Source organism: Pyrgilauda ruficollis, unplaced genomic scaffold (genome assembly GCF_017590135.1).
Source record: "Pyrgilauda ruficollis isolate IOZ18807 unplaced genomic scaffold, ASM1759013v1 scaffold35, whole genome shotgun sequence".
In the NCBI taxonomy this organism is placed as follows: Eukaryota; Metazoa; Chordata; class Aves; order Passeriformes; family Passeridae; genus Pyrgilauda; species Pyrgilauda ruficollis.
The window spans coordinates 5,971,899-5,984,915 of NW_024524934.1; the positions used below are offsets into that span (position 1 = coordinate 5,971,899).

The 13,017-nt window shown below is 41.4% G+C and overlaps 1 protein-coding gene across 8 annotated transcripts in view; it reads left to right on the forward strand.

Annotated features, from left to right (window-relative positions):
- Positions 1–13,017, forward strand: part of ATXN1 (ataxin 1) — a 243,927-nt gene that overhangs the window by 74,096 nt on the left and 156,814 nt on the right. For all 8 annotated transcript variants that reach the window (XM_041475506.1, XM_041475513.1, XM_041475511.1 and 5 more), the window contains one exon: positions 10,021–10,142. The gene's annotated coding sequence lies outside the window, so the exon portion shown is untranslated. The remainder of the gene's footprint in view (positions 1–10,020; positions 10,143–13,017) is intronic.

Below are 13,017 nucleotides of genomic sequence, written 5' to 3' on the forward strand. Positions count from 1 at the left end.
TTCTCTAGTACAAATGTGTCAGTGCTTTGTGACAATCACACTCACTGGAACTTGGGAGAGCAGGGGGAGCAATTCACTCTTTCACAAAGAAGAACAGTTTGTTTTTAATAATAAAGATAAGATCCCAGTAATAATTGAGAAAAGGCCTAGGAAAGTAGTGCATTCACAGGTGGATAAAATATTTCTGTAGAGTTTAGATGTCTTTCTGAAAATACTGTACAGTAAATTTCTGAGCTTGATGCTACTCACTTGCATGAAATGAAGGATTGTTTCCACTCTGGGGGGGAATCTAACCTCAAATTTTATGTCCTCTCATATGATTATCATAAGCCTAAAGGAGCATAATTTTCCTTGCTGACTTTTAAAATCTCTAAATTTTTTTGAGCCTTCAATTGATTAATCTAGTGTACATTGCATTTAAATATATACCTATATGTTGAGGCATATGTATTTTAGCACAAAATAAGTCAGGAGACTAGTACAAGGAGGTGTGTTTGTAGCTTTTTAAACTTATTTTAAAGCAATTATGTAATTATCATTGTCTTTTTTTTAGTAGTATACCAGCTACTGAAAGTGGGCTGTTGTCTATTTCAGCCTATTTGAAAGAAAGTTGCGCAGTTGGTTTCCTTGCAAATGTCGCTCATCCTGCAGAGACTGGCTGAAGGGTTACTTTCATTTTCTCCAGGACAGTGGTGACAGGAAAGTTATGTGGTGGTACAGTTACTAGCTGTAGACACCAAAGAGAAACCCTGGTTGTAAAGTCAAGGAATTGTTGGATTAGACAGTATAATGTTAAAATTGACACAGGCTGGTGCCAGAAAATGAAAGTGTTGAGTGCTAACTTTGTCATGACAAATATATGCAGGGTGAAAGCAGTTTTGTCCTAGGTATGAATAAATGCTGGAGAGATTAGACTGCACTGCAGACCCCATTAGTACATGGGTATGTATGTAAAGAGGTGCAATATCCAAAATAAATTAGGCTGTAAATAATTTTTCTCATTACAAATTCTGTTCACCAAAATTAATAAGACATACGTAGCCATATGCAACACTGTGACTGTTCCATAAACTTAGTTTTGTTTCTAATGATATCTGTCTTATATTATGAATAATGTAAAGGAAAAATAGTGTGTTTTGATCCTCCAGGGGAAAAACCCTTTCATTATCTCACCTCTCCTCAAAAACCCCAGACATCTACTTGTCCTCTGTCATTTGAAGTAGATTTGAATCTGTTATCTGTACTTTTCCTGTCTTGCATAGGAACAAAATGTTGTCCTACTTTCTGTAATTGGAATTTGGTAAATCACAAATAAGTTACGGTAGTAAACTGAATGTGTTAAAGAAATGGAACAGAGGACAGATTACAATTTAATTTCCCAGAAGATAGACCTAATATTATTCAAAAACAGAATGCAGTTCACAGTAAGTACAAGTAAAGCTGTGTTTCAAACCAGCCTAAGTAAAATAAACCTCCCTGGGCAAGATGATGCTTTATTTTGTTACTGATGAATGTTACAGAACTGGCACTGCAGTTCTGGGTTTTAACGTCAGATCCATTGGTTTACCTTTCTTGCCAGTACAACATCATTTTTCTCAGGCCAAGATGAATATTTTAGTTTGTTTTCCTTGTGGAGTACACTAGCTTTGTATCTCCCCGAGTTTCTGCAGTAAGGTTGGAGTCCACTGGCCAACTCCAGCTAAATTTAACAGGCAGGTTGAGCTCTGAGCAGTTTTGTGGAACCAGGATTTGGGTATAGAACAATGACAGAAACAGGTGACCTTTCTGGAGAAAAGGCTGGCCTGTGTTATCAGAAATGTGAGAGTGCGATGGGATGAGCCATTGCTCAGGGTTAGCTTTGCTCAGAGCGTGCATCTCACTGTGCATGGGGTCATGTGGAGGCAAAGCCACATGAACCAGCCTTCATGGACTCCACTGCATGTGGGACTGCTTGGTCTTTTAATGAGGGAGAACATCCCACATCTTTTTACTTTACCCATGCTTTATTGGTAAATGTCAGATTGTAAGTGTTCCGCTTACTCTAAACTAACAGCACCTTCACTCATTACACATACTCTCTGTGAGTCAAATGGAGCCCAGGACAGATGGACAAGGGGATGTGACCAGGGCTGTGTGACAGATGGAACATGGTGCTGATCTGTGCAGCTGAGCTGGGAGGTTAGAGCCCAGCCCACCTTCTCTGTCCTGTGCATAGACTTACCAGGGAATGCAGTTTGAACACAGAGATCACTTATTAAAGGTCCCAAACTTTCCCAGACAGCTGTTGAAAATGCAGGACAAGGAGTTAGGCCCAAAGTTGTGCTGTTAAAAATTAACCATATTAGAAACCATATCCCTGGCTGGTTTAATACACAGAAACAATTACCTTTGCAGGAAACTAATACAGATCCACAAAGCTTTGGAGGGAAAGGACAAACAGCGTGGTAGCAGTTGTGACAGGGCCCAGCTTCTCATACTGACTCTGCCTTTTTCATTCATGAAAATGGACAGTGGTGGTGAAGTTGAGACTGTGGATTTTACACACACTTCCTCTGTGCTTGGGCTTCCTGCTTGCAGTGACCTCAGAGTTGTCTCCTGCATGGAAGGCGTGTGAAGGAAGAGAGAAGCTTTCAAAAAGAATTTGAATACTAGGAGAGCATTTCACTTGGCCTCAGCCAGGTCCTCAGCACGGTGGTCAATGTCACTCTCGCTCACAAATTTGCTGCCAGGTCCAGAACAGTTTAAAAAAGTTGAACAGAAGAATCAGTGATGTTTAGTTTCCTGTGCCTGGAGCGAAAGGAAGTTTCTATCACAAGGTATTTCTTAGCAGCTTCCAATGAAACTCTAGTGTGTTATGCTCTTGCTACTGCTAGGGACAAACAGCTGATGAGGAAAAGAAACAAGTATGGGGGATTGTGTACAGGTGGCTTTTAGCCACCGGCCTGAAAACCTCCACATACTCAGCAGGTACTTTTTAATGGGTGGCAAAAGTAAAGCTAGACATCATGTCATAGAATTCTTGGCTTTTCATGCTCTGAAAAAAGATGTGATGACCGTTTTATTAATTGAATTAGTTATGATAAGTGTAAAAATTTTGAGGGTCTATTTAATGACATTTTCAAAGAGAACAAAAGATCCACTGTGAGGACAAAAACCAGAGGACATTTGCCATAAGCTCAGATGACAATGTATTAAGAAAGCACTACTGCCTAAAATTTTCTGCTGGCAAGTTTTACAACTAATGCCTAAATTTTTATTATTATGCCTAATGTTTATTATTTCAGGGATTTAATGGTGGTAGTATTATCTTTCATGGGGCTTAAAGGTAGTACTTTTTTGATCTTTTTATCCAGTTCGTTTTACTTTTTCCCATCTCTAATAATTCTTTACTATTTTGATGAAAGATGAAAATTTTCACTTTGTTTTACTTCTTCCCTTCTGCAACTGTTTTCTTACTATTTTGGTGCAGGACAAAGAGAAGATAATTTAAAGAGTAGAAGAGCTCATTGTAAAACTACAGAAATTAGGTTAGTTATTGTAGCTGAAACTACTTTGATCTATTCTTTACATTGTTCGCTTCAAGATGCTCTTGCTGCTTGTCAGTATTACACTGTTGCAATATTAGAATAGAATATAATAATAACATCTTTTAATTTGGTGGCATAAAGATGAGCGACAGCAGAATATTTGATTTTTATTATTATACCTACATTAAAAAGTAGTGTGGACCGACTGGAGAGAGTATCTGTGAAAACTGCTGAGGTTTGCACCAGGCATGTTTTGGGGCTGCTTTTACTTCTCAGCTCTCTGGTGCTGCTGGCTGCTCACTCTGGGGAACACAATGCTTCTAGTTAATTCCTGCCAAGAGGAATTTGTTCCTGTGCTGCAGGACCACCCCACAATACAACTGAAAGCCCAGGAAGGATGGATTACCTGGAGACTTGGTTTAAAAGCTGCATTCCTGATCTAGCAAAAGCAGAAGGTAGCTTTGCCCTATAGGGATGTAGTAGGATGAAGGCATGGAAAGAAAGGCATATTTCAGTGATGTGACTGAAATATGTATATTTGTGTATAGTTGTGCCAGTTAGTGAAACAAATTTAATAATTTTTCTTTCTTTTTGTTCTCTCTTCCCTTTGTAATTATTACTGAAAGGGGAAGGTTGATGTGAGTAGGTTTCTGAGAAGGAAGGCTGTTTTGGGGAAGTTAGAAAGAAGAAATCTTCTACTGAAAGGATCGTATCTTCTTTAAGAAGCTTATACAATGCCAAGTGCACATTAGATGCTTAACCAGTAATGACCCGTGTCTAGTGGCTGGTACTTGACCTGCTGATGTGAGCATGTGCTCACGTGGGGACAGTGCTTGTAACCTTCAGTCACAGAGGGGGCTCAGACAGACACTGCACTCAGCTGGGGCTCTCAGCCATCCAAAGACACTGGCTGGGCATGCTTTATTTAAAGGTGTACAGCCTCTTTTTGGTCTGTGTCCTGAGGGCAGGGAAGGGGATGTGTAATGTCATATTATTGCTAGCATGATGTGGAAAAAGACATGATGTTATCTGAAACAGTAAGTGTGAGAGCCGGTCTGGCAGATGTGACAGTCCTGCTTTCTGGATCTGACAGTTGGCAGCCCAGGGAGCATACAACCAGACCTGGTATTTGCTGAAATGCTCATGCTATGGCTTGTGCTGAAGGAAAGGAAGAAGTAGAGGTGACAGGAGTACAGTGTTTCGGGGTTTTTTTTACAAACAACAAGTTTGGAAGTAGATTTACAGAAAAGCATTTCTTTCTCAGTTTCCTGTCTCTTCTTGATTAAAAGAGTAGGTTTGACTACCAAAAAACCAACCAATCTTTGTAGCCAACCAACTCACTGAATCCAGGCAGGTGACAACATTTCTTTTTCTGCCTGGCAGATTTTAGCTGCTGGCATAGTCCTGCTACTCTCAAAAAGTAAGACCAAACCACAGTGGTACTGAGCTGGTTGTGGCTTCGTCAAATTTCTATTCTAAAAACAGCTTATGGTAAGGCCTCCAAAGTTTCCTGCAACAAAGGTCATCACAGGTTTCTTCTCTAATGTCTTGAATGTCTCCTGTACTCTCTGTCACTGGAGATACATGATTGTATAAAGAATGTTGATTGTTCAGATCTTTCTGTATAGCAGCAAGCAACTAGATCCCAAAAAACAACCTCATATAGCTAGAAGGTAGGTGAGATGAGTAAGTAAAGCAGAAGGCAATAGGAAAAAAATACGAGGCCCATCTGTTCCAAACAACATGGAATTTCTATTGTTTTTCTAGAGCCCTTCCTTTGAAGGACCCAGAATGTATCTGCACATTGAATATCACACCATATTTCATTTTCTTAATATCTCTTTCTAAACTATACATGCTCTTCAGCAGAGGCACGCCTGCCTGCTGCTTTTTGTGGGCAACATGCTGAACTTTTACAGGAGGATGTATGTTACTGTTCAGAGCAGCTTGGCCAGTGAAAGAGTGGGTGGAGGGTATTCAGCTCTGCATCCACTGGCATTCCTTGTTTTCAGAGGTCGTGAGCCAAGGAGGGCTGTGCCTCTGAGCACAGGCAGTCGTATGGCAGGGTCGCTGCCAAGAGGTGAAGCCACTGACTTGTGATGCAGTCTGTCTCTCTCAGACCTTCATGCTGGGATAAAGGAGGCACTTAGGGTGCCAGGGAGAGCCTGAGGTCAGCACCTGATGGGACTGGGGCTTTATGACTTGGAAAGACATGACATGCCTCAGGGTAAGCGAGGGAGATCATGGCTCTGTGTCACCTTGTAATGATAAACAGGTGGCATTAAGGCATGGGGGCAGTGAGCGTGGGCTGGTAGTTCTAGTCCAAAAATCATGCAATAAAGTCATTTTGGCTGTTAAGAAAAGAGAGGAGTTCATGGTGTGTATGTTTATGAGCAGAAGGCAAGAAAAGAAGTAAATAGCACATAGGAACGTGTGCCTGAGCCTGCCAGACCCTTGAGAGGCAGGAGAGAATAGTAGATCCATTCCTGTGAGATCTGGGGGGAAGAGATCCTGTCCCCATGGCGAGAGGTGTGCAGAGAGTCTGGTGCTGTCATTTCTTCATCCCTCATAGCTCATTCCAAAATGAGATCACATTTTAGCAATTCACTGTTCTCAACTGGCCTTGGCTCTGTCCTGTCACGTGCAGTAGTACTACTTTTGCCCAGGGTCACCCCAGAACTGCTTGCCCTGGGGATGGCAACGGAGGCTGGCAGTCCTCTCTGCCCCCCAGGCTTGGAGGTAGGTAAGCCTGCTGAAATCCAGAAATAAGAGAGGAGTCTTTCTCTGTAGCTTGTCTTGAGGTTTAATTTCTCTCTTTACTTGAGTCTTTGTTTCCATTGCTGTGGTTTTTCATCAGTTTTGATTATAGTCAAGTAATGCTAACATAGTGTACATGCAGTTTACCTAGAATGGAAACTCATCTCAGTCCGTTCAGCTCCATCGACCTTTTGAGAGAGGCCCCACTGTGAAATGAAGGAAGACTGGGGGAAAATAGGCATCCTACTGCTGGTATTTTATCAGGCTGCTACTCTCTTGGTATTTTCTTAAAGTCCCAAGCTGGCAAAGCGAGGGGTAGTGCCTCAGCTCTCACTAAAAAGCAAAATATTTCTGCCTTTGAGTGCAGAGCAGCACAGCACCTGGCGTGTTCCTGTGGTTCTGAAGCCAGAAGGCAGAGAAATCGATCCTGTAACTTTTGTCCAATCTCGTAGCTTTTGAGGGAACTGCTGTGTTTTGAGGAGATGTGTGCTGATCAACCATCATTTAATTCCTGGGGGTTACTAGTAGCACGTGCTGCAGCTGGGATAGACTGTTGGATAGCCCTGGCTGAACTCGGCATCTTTGCAGCAGGCAGGGTTAATGCTTTGTGTATGGGAGGGGGAAGGAGGATTTGTACTTCAGACCTGCCTCTGCTGGGAGCTAGAGAAGCCAAGCACCGCCTCATTTATTGCACCGGGAAGAGTGAAGGAGCTGACAAGATATTCCTTTAATTTGTTTGAAGCTGCATTCATTTCTCCAGAAGGGGGAGAGTGGAGTAGTTGAATGCTGGGAGGAATGTGCGTAATTCAGGATTGTCCTTTTTCCCTGACTCCACAGACACTACGAGAAAAATCAAGATGTTTAGAAAGGGGCTGTCAGATCCACTCACATGTTTTGCAAAGTCCAGGATTATCTGGCTATTGAGTGAGTCTTTGTAAAGTGTGACCCAACAATTCTGTTTTAAGAGTTCACTGTTGGTTTTGATACTATTTCAGTTACTGAGAAAATATTATAAACGCATGGAGGTGCAAGCCATGTGCACCTCATGACTGCAGGAAGTGCATATATGTATGGCAGGCCTCATGCTCCTTTCTGATGGTGAAATTTGAATCTGGCTCACAGATATTATATTGTAACAAAAAAAAAAAAAGGAGGGCATAATTAGTTTAAAGTATTTTTGTTATGCTGAATGTTTAATGTTTTATTCTCTGATATATAAATTGTTACTTCTAGATTTTTTTTGAAAACCAGACTATTTCCTCCATCACAGTTAAATCTATTTTCTTTTGACAACCCTGATTTGTTGCTCCTGTTTCTGTAAGGATCAGATGGGTAATGGAAGCTGTACAGCAACTTTATGTATGCTACTCAAGACAGTAAAATGCAGGCTGACAATAGGCCTTTTTTCAGCAGCTGTAAAGCTGTTGTGTGAATACAGTGAATCCATTCAGTGTCCCCCACGCTTGCTGGGAGCACCCTGGAGAAGAAAGTTGTACTAGTGAAATGACTATCCAGCAAAATGGTTTCAGAGGGGCAGGCTTATGACTCACTCCTTATTTTGATTTGCAGGGTCTTTTTCTGGGTATGTGAAGTTTCATCCTGAGTTAAGAGATCTATAACTCCATATAACTTTCTCCTTGTTTCCAGATTGTCCACTAAATCAGCACGGGTGTTGTGTTCCTTGCATCAGTCCTCTGAGATGGGGGAATAACTCTTATTTTTGTTGTAGGGGCAGGGGAAATTTTGGGTTAAGTGACAGTGTGCATTAGGAGCCAAATGCTCATGCTGTAGTTGTATTATAGAAGCTCAAGTGTCATTCAGAGCTATTTCAGCCTTTCAGGAAGTGTCACATAGCATTTGCCCATAGGTCATGCAGAAAAGCCTGGAGGATAGCTGGGAATCTGTCCATCAAACAGTTTTATTTGACTCTTTAAACAGAGCATTAAAAATGTAAGTATGTAAAGTGAGAACAGGAGGATTTTATGCTGATTTTGATCTTTGACCACCTTGTATTTGAGCTCAGGAAAAAAATGAGAGGCAGAACCTAGTTGATTTGGCAGGGTGACGCTCTGTAAGATAATCCCTTTAACACTTTTTCTTAAATTAAGAATGGTTTCTAGGTGGCATGAGTCACGGACAGACTGTCCTCATTTCACTGTGAACTTGCAGCCTTTTCTGGACGTGTGTCACAGATTTAGAGGGCTTTGTCCGCTTCCTGCAAGTGGTAGCCTTGGCTCTTGCAGTCTTGACTGGTGTTGACTGGTGCAGGCTTCTTGAAGGAAGAGGCAGCACCACGTCAGCAAGAATAATCATGGTGGAGTAGGGGTCCAGGCTAATTTAAGCAGAGTATTTCCTACTGTTGGGGAGTGGTGACATAGGCACAGCCTTTGTACAGGTGTCAAGTCCCCCTTATTTGTGTGTTGTGGTCTGCTTCAAGTTTTGGGTTGTTTTCCTCTAGGGTGTGTGTGGGAATACACTCTGGTGTAGAAAGCTGTATTTTTTAAATTTTTGACCACTTTTGGAAAAGTTGTCTTTTTTGAGGTATATAAAGCCACAGAAGGCTGTGAATATTGTCTTTATTTCTTAATTAAAGGCAAGTGGATAATTATTCAGACCTGTCTGTTCTAGCCAAGGAAGAAAATCAAAGTGTTCTGGCTTACATGCACACAATGTCAAATCCTCTCGTCATGTTGTGTAAATTTGTTGGCTTCAGTGGGGGTAGCCACAGGTGTAACCCTGGGAACAGTTTCTTTCAGGCTTTTTACAGAGCAAAAATGAATGTGGTTGTTGGTCCTAAAAACTGTTCATGGAGAAATAGCTGGGATGCTTGTAATCCAGAGAGGCTATGCAAATGCAAGACCATGCTCTCAGAGGGAACGTGAACTCTGCACTGGCTGGCAGTGTTTTCCTGCTGACAGAGCCTGGTTTGGAGTCTTACATACTCAGCTGGCCCTTGGCCAAGCCTTGCTGCAGGTACAGGAGAGGGAGGAGGGTGAAACAGGGGGCGGTGAGAAACTGTTCTTGGTAGCAGCACTCACTGAAAAGTCAAAACCCTTCAGACCTTTTTTGGTGATAGTAGAGAATGTCAAAATTGATTGTATTAGAGACCTGCCAGTTACTCTTAACTCATGTACTTTGTCGCTCCTCCTCCCTTCCTTTCTCCCTCGACAGCTGGGCTGGGTTTTGTAGTGCTAATGCTGCATTGCTTCTCCAGCACGGCTACTACTTCCCCCACGCTGCTACTACAGAAATACTACAGGAACTCAGTGAAGACTGAGGGAGAGGGCTGTATATGTTTTATTAGTGATAATAGCAGTGAGAGCAGGAATCAAACTGTGTAGCAGTTTAATAGTTTACATAATGATTTTTCTTCTGGTTTGTGTTCTGGGTTTTCTTCCATTTTTGCTGTCATAAATTTTCAGAGTCTGATATATCCTGGATTGTGCATTAAACAAATACTTTGTAGTGTACTATCTTATGGGTTTTTTAAATGCCAGGTTTTTGAGTGGTCAAAACCAGTGGTTTTTTTTTTTTTTTTTGTTCACTTGGGTCTTTTTAAATTTTTTTTTAAAGTACAGCTCACAGAAGAGCTGCTGCTGGAGGAAGTTACCACACTTGCTTTAGATAATGAAACATACATTCAAAAAAGGTCAGGGATTTCCCCTGAGCCACCCACCAATTGCTTGAAATGACATTTTCATTCTGAGTGTTTCCTTTTTTTTGTTTTTGTTTTAAGATTCTGGAGCACAGGGACAGAGTTTTAATGCAAAATACCAGAAAAAAAGTCTGCAACATCTCCTGTGAGAGGGGGGAGAAAAGGAGATTAACAATTGCATCTTGAAACACTCATGATTTGAGGTAAGTGATTGGAGGGTCTTGTCATAAGTTACAATTAGTTTGTAATTAAATTAATCATTATTTACCTTGGAGTGTCATGATATTGTTGTTGAAGGCAGTAAAAACAGGCAGGAGAGGGAGGGAGAGAACTGTAAGGGCAAACCCAGAAACAGCAGTAAAAGTACATATTGCACTTATCTTTTTGAAAATGGGCCCCATGAGTTCCAGTCCCACAAACTGGTAATCATTCTGATATTTATAAGGGTTAAACCCTGTTTAAATCAGTGAGACTATTCTCCCTGAAAGTTAGGCATGAGCCTAAATATTTCCTAGTTTGGAATCTATATCATATGGGAACTATTGAAGAAGGCTATTGAAGAACATACAACATACAGCCAGAAAAATGCATATACTAATCTCTTACTGTTGGTGATAGTGTCAGGAGTAATCTGATTTTGCAGCATTCTTAAGTGATATTTTTATATTAAATACATAGTTCTCATTTTTATGTTTAAACACCTCATTGAAATACCAAACTTCTTAGCAAAGCCTGTGAATTCTACAACAGCTTTAACAATGTATCTGCCTTAATTGCTTCATCAGTGTGCCTTTGAACAAATAGAGTTAAATGTATAAAGAAAATAGTGTCCACTTTCATAACTAGAGTTGCAAATTGCGCTTGGATATTTGAATAGCAACTGAACTAAAAGTTCCCTGACTGAGGCTGAATTGTGTTGTCAGAGATAATTTTTTTAAATAAAGACAATGACAAGGCACAAGGAGAAACTCACCTTTTCCCTTTAGTCTTCTTTTTTGTTTGTTTTGCTTTAATTTCTCATTAAAAATAATCAAACCTAAATCTAGTAAGGAGAAAATACTACAGTTGTAAAACTTCTAACCAATGAAAATGTTGCATAAATGAACACTAAAAAGCACCAGCATCTTCCTTAAATAAAAAATTTAAGTTATTTATTCTGCCCCACAATTGTGCTGAAAGAGACAAAACTGCAACTCTAAGGAATCTGCAGAATCAAAAAGACACATATAACCTGGAAGAAGCAGGGTATACGTTCTCACAAATGTGCAGAGAATCAAAACCTTTTGGCAAGCGGCATTTGCAGACACATATTGCTTACCAGATTTCAGAAGAGAGGAGAGCATAGCCGAACCCTGGTGATTGCTCTGTATTTGCTCTGTAGGAACAGAGCTATTAAGTTCCTTTTGAAATCAACAGGCCCACTGCAGGGAGCTAAATATTTCCTTTCTAGTCAGTGGACAGGGGCCATTGCTTGGGAGATTGTAGTGTAATAGAGTGGTCCTGCAGGTATTTGTACTGATTTTTCTGAACAGGACAAAAGTTTTTCAAATCAGTGTAGCAAACTCCTTTTTATGTGCAGGTCTTGCACTAGGGACTGTGAGCCCAAACAGCAATATAGATCTCTTTCAGCAGGATTCTGAGGCAATTTTTGTAGTTTGAAATGAGATATTAATGCAAACCTGTTGGAAGGCTGAGGTTGGGAAATGCCTTGCTCTCTGGGGCAAGCCCTGTTTCAGGTGCAGGTGACAGTCTTGGCCAATCCAATGTGAGAGAAGTGCTGCATTGTGTGATCCCCCTCAGCCCACTTTTGCTTTCTGTCCATCCCACTCTCTTGGAGGCAAGCATTCCTTCTTGGTTCTGTGGAGCATAAATCAAAATGCTTTTATTGCTGCCTTCTTTTCAGTAATGTCAGGCCAGGATAAGGCGAATGATTTTCCTTTCACAATTGCCTTCTTGTTCCTCTCTGAGGAAGCGCATGTTGAAGTTCAGGAAGAGGTGTTTTGTAGCATCTGTGTGGCCTTTAAAATCATTTTATCAGCTCTATGTTACACTCAGAAAATCGTTGAGGTTGTTTTTAGCTTTCTTTGTATCAGAGAGTGCAGGAGCTCATTGTCAGAGTATTGGAGGGAACCTCTTTGGTGCCAAAAGATCCATTTTAGGATATATTAAATTGTACTGCTATCCTTCTCCTTTCTTATTTTTTTCAGCATGTGAAGAAATAATGTCCCCATTTGTGTGTGTGGAGTAGGTCCTGCGGTATATGCCAGGGAGTTATGTGGTGCTGAGCTGAGCAGGCAGTGAAACCGACTCTCTCCTGCTTTGTATTTTTCACTGGGAGTGAACACAGGGGACCGAGCCCGCCCAGATTAAACACACGCCTTTTTTGTTTTGCTCTTCGTTCAGCTGTCAGCATGCCATGTTCAGATGGAGTGACCAGTCACAAATTGTCCCCTGACCATGCTCCTCAGCTCTCCTGAACCATTAGTTTTGTGGAGCTCTTTAACAAAGATGGCACTGGTTTGATTTCCCCACCCCCTGCCCGGCCTAATGGAAGAAGACTTTGTTTGTTTGTATTTTCCCCTCAAATAAGCTGCATTAGATCCCAAAGCAACTTGTGTTAAGTGGAAATGAGGCTTTGATAATATGTGTGCTTGCTAGAGACTTAAGATTTTTTTTTCCCACCCCCTGTATATGGATCTTTTCAATGGGGCGCCGCTATTGTGAATCAGAAGGAAAGTGCACAGGCTGCCAGGCACATAATGGAATTATTCTTTTGTTTCAGTATGTGTGTGTGAGCCTTTGTAAAGAGGAGGTGGTGGGGACAGAGAACGGAGACCTTCACTGCAGGGAGGCAGGAGAGTGGCACAGTGGAACAGTGCAGGGCAGCACTGTGGCGAGCCGTGGCCATGCCAGTGCCACCATGCCCCTTCTGCTCAGCTCTGGTGGGCACTGCCTGGGACTCACACTGTCACACTGCATGTCCCAGGAAAATGGGTGAAGCTTGCACAGCCATTCACTATGCTGCCTGTAAATCACATAAGGCAAAATATTCAAAAGCTGTAATGTTTCCAGTGCTTT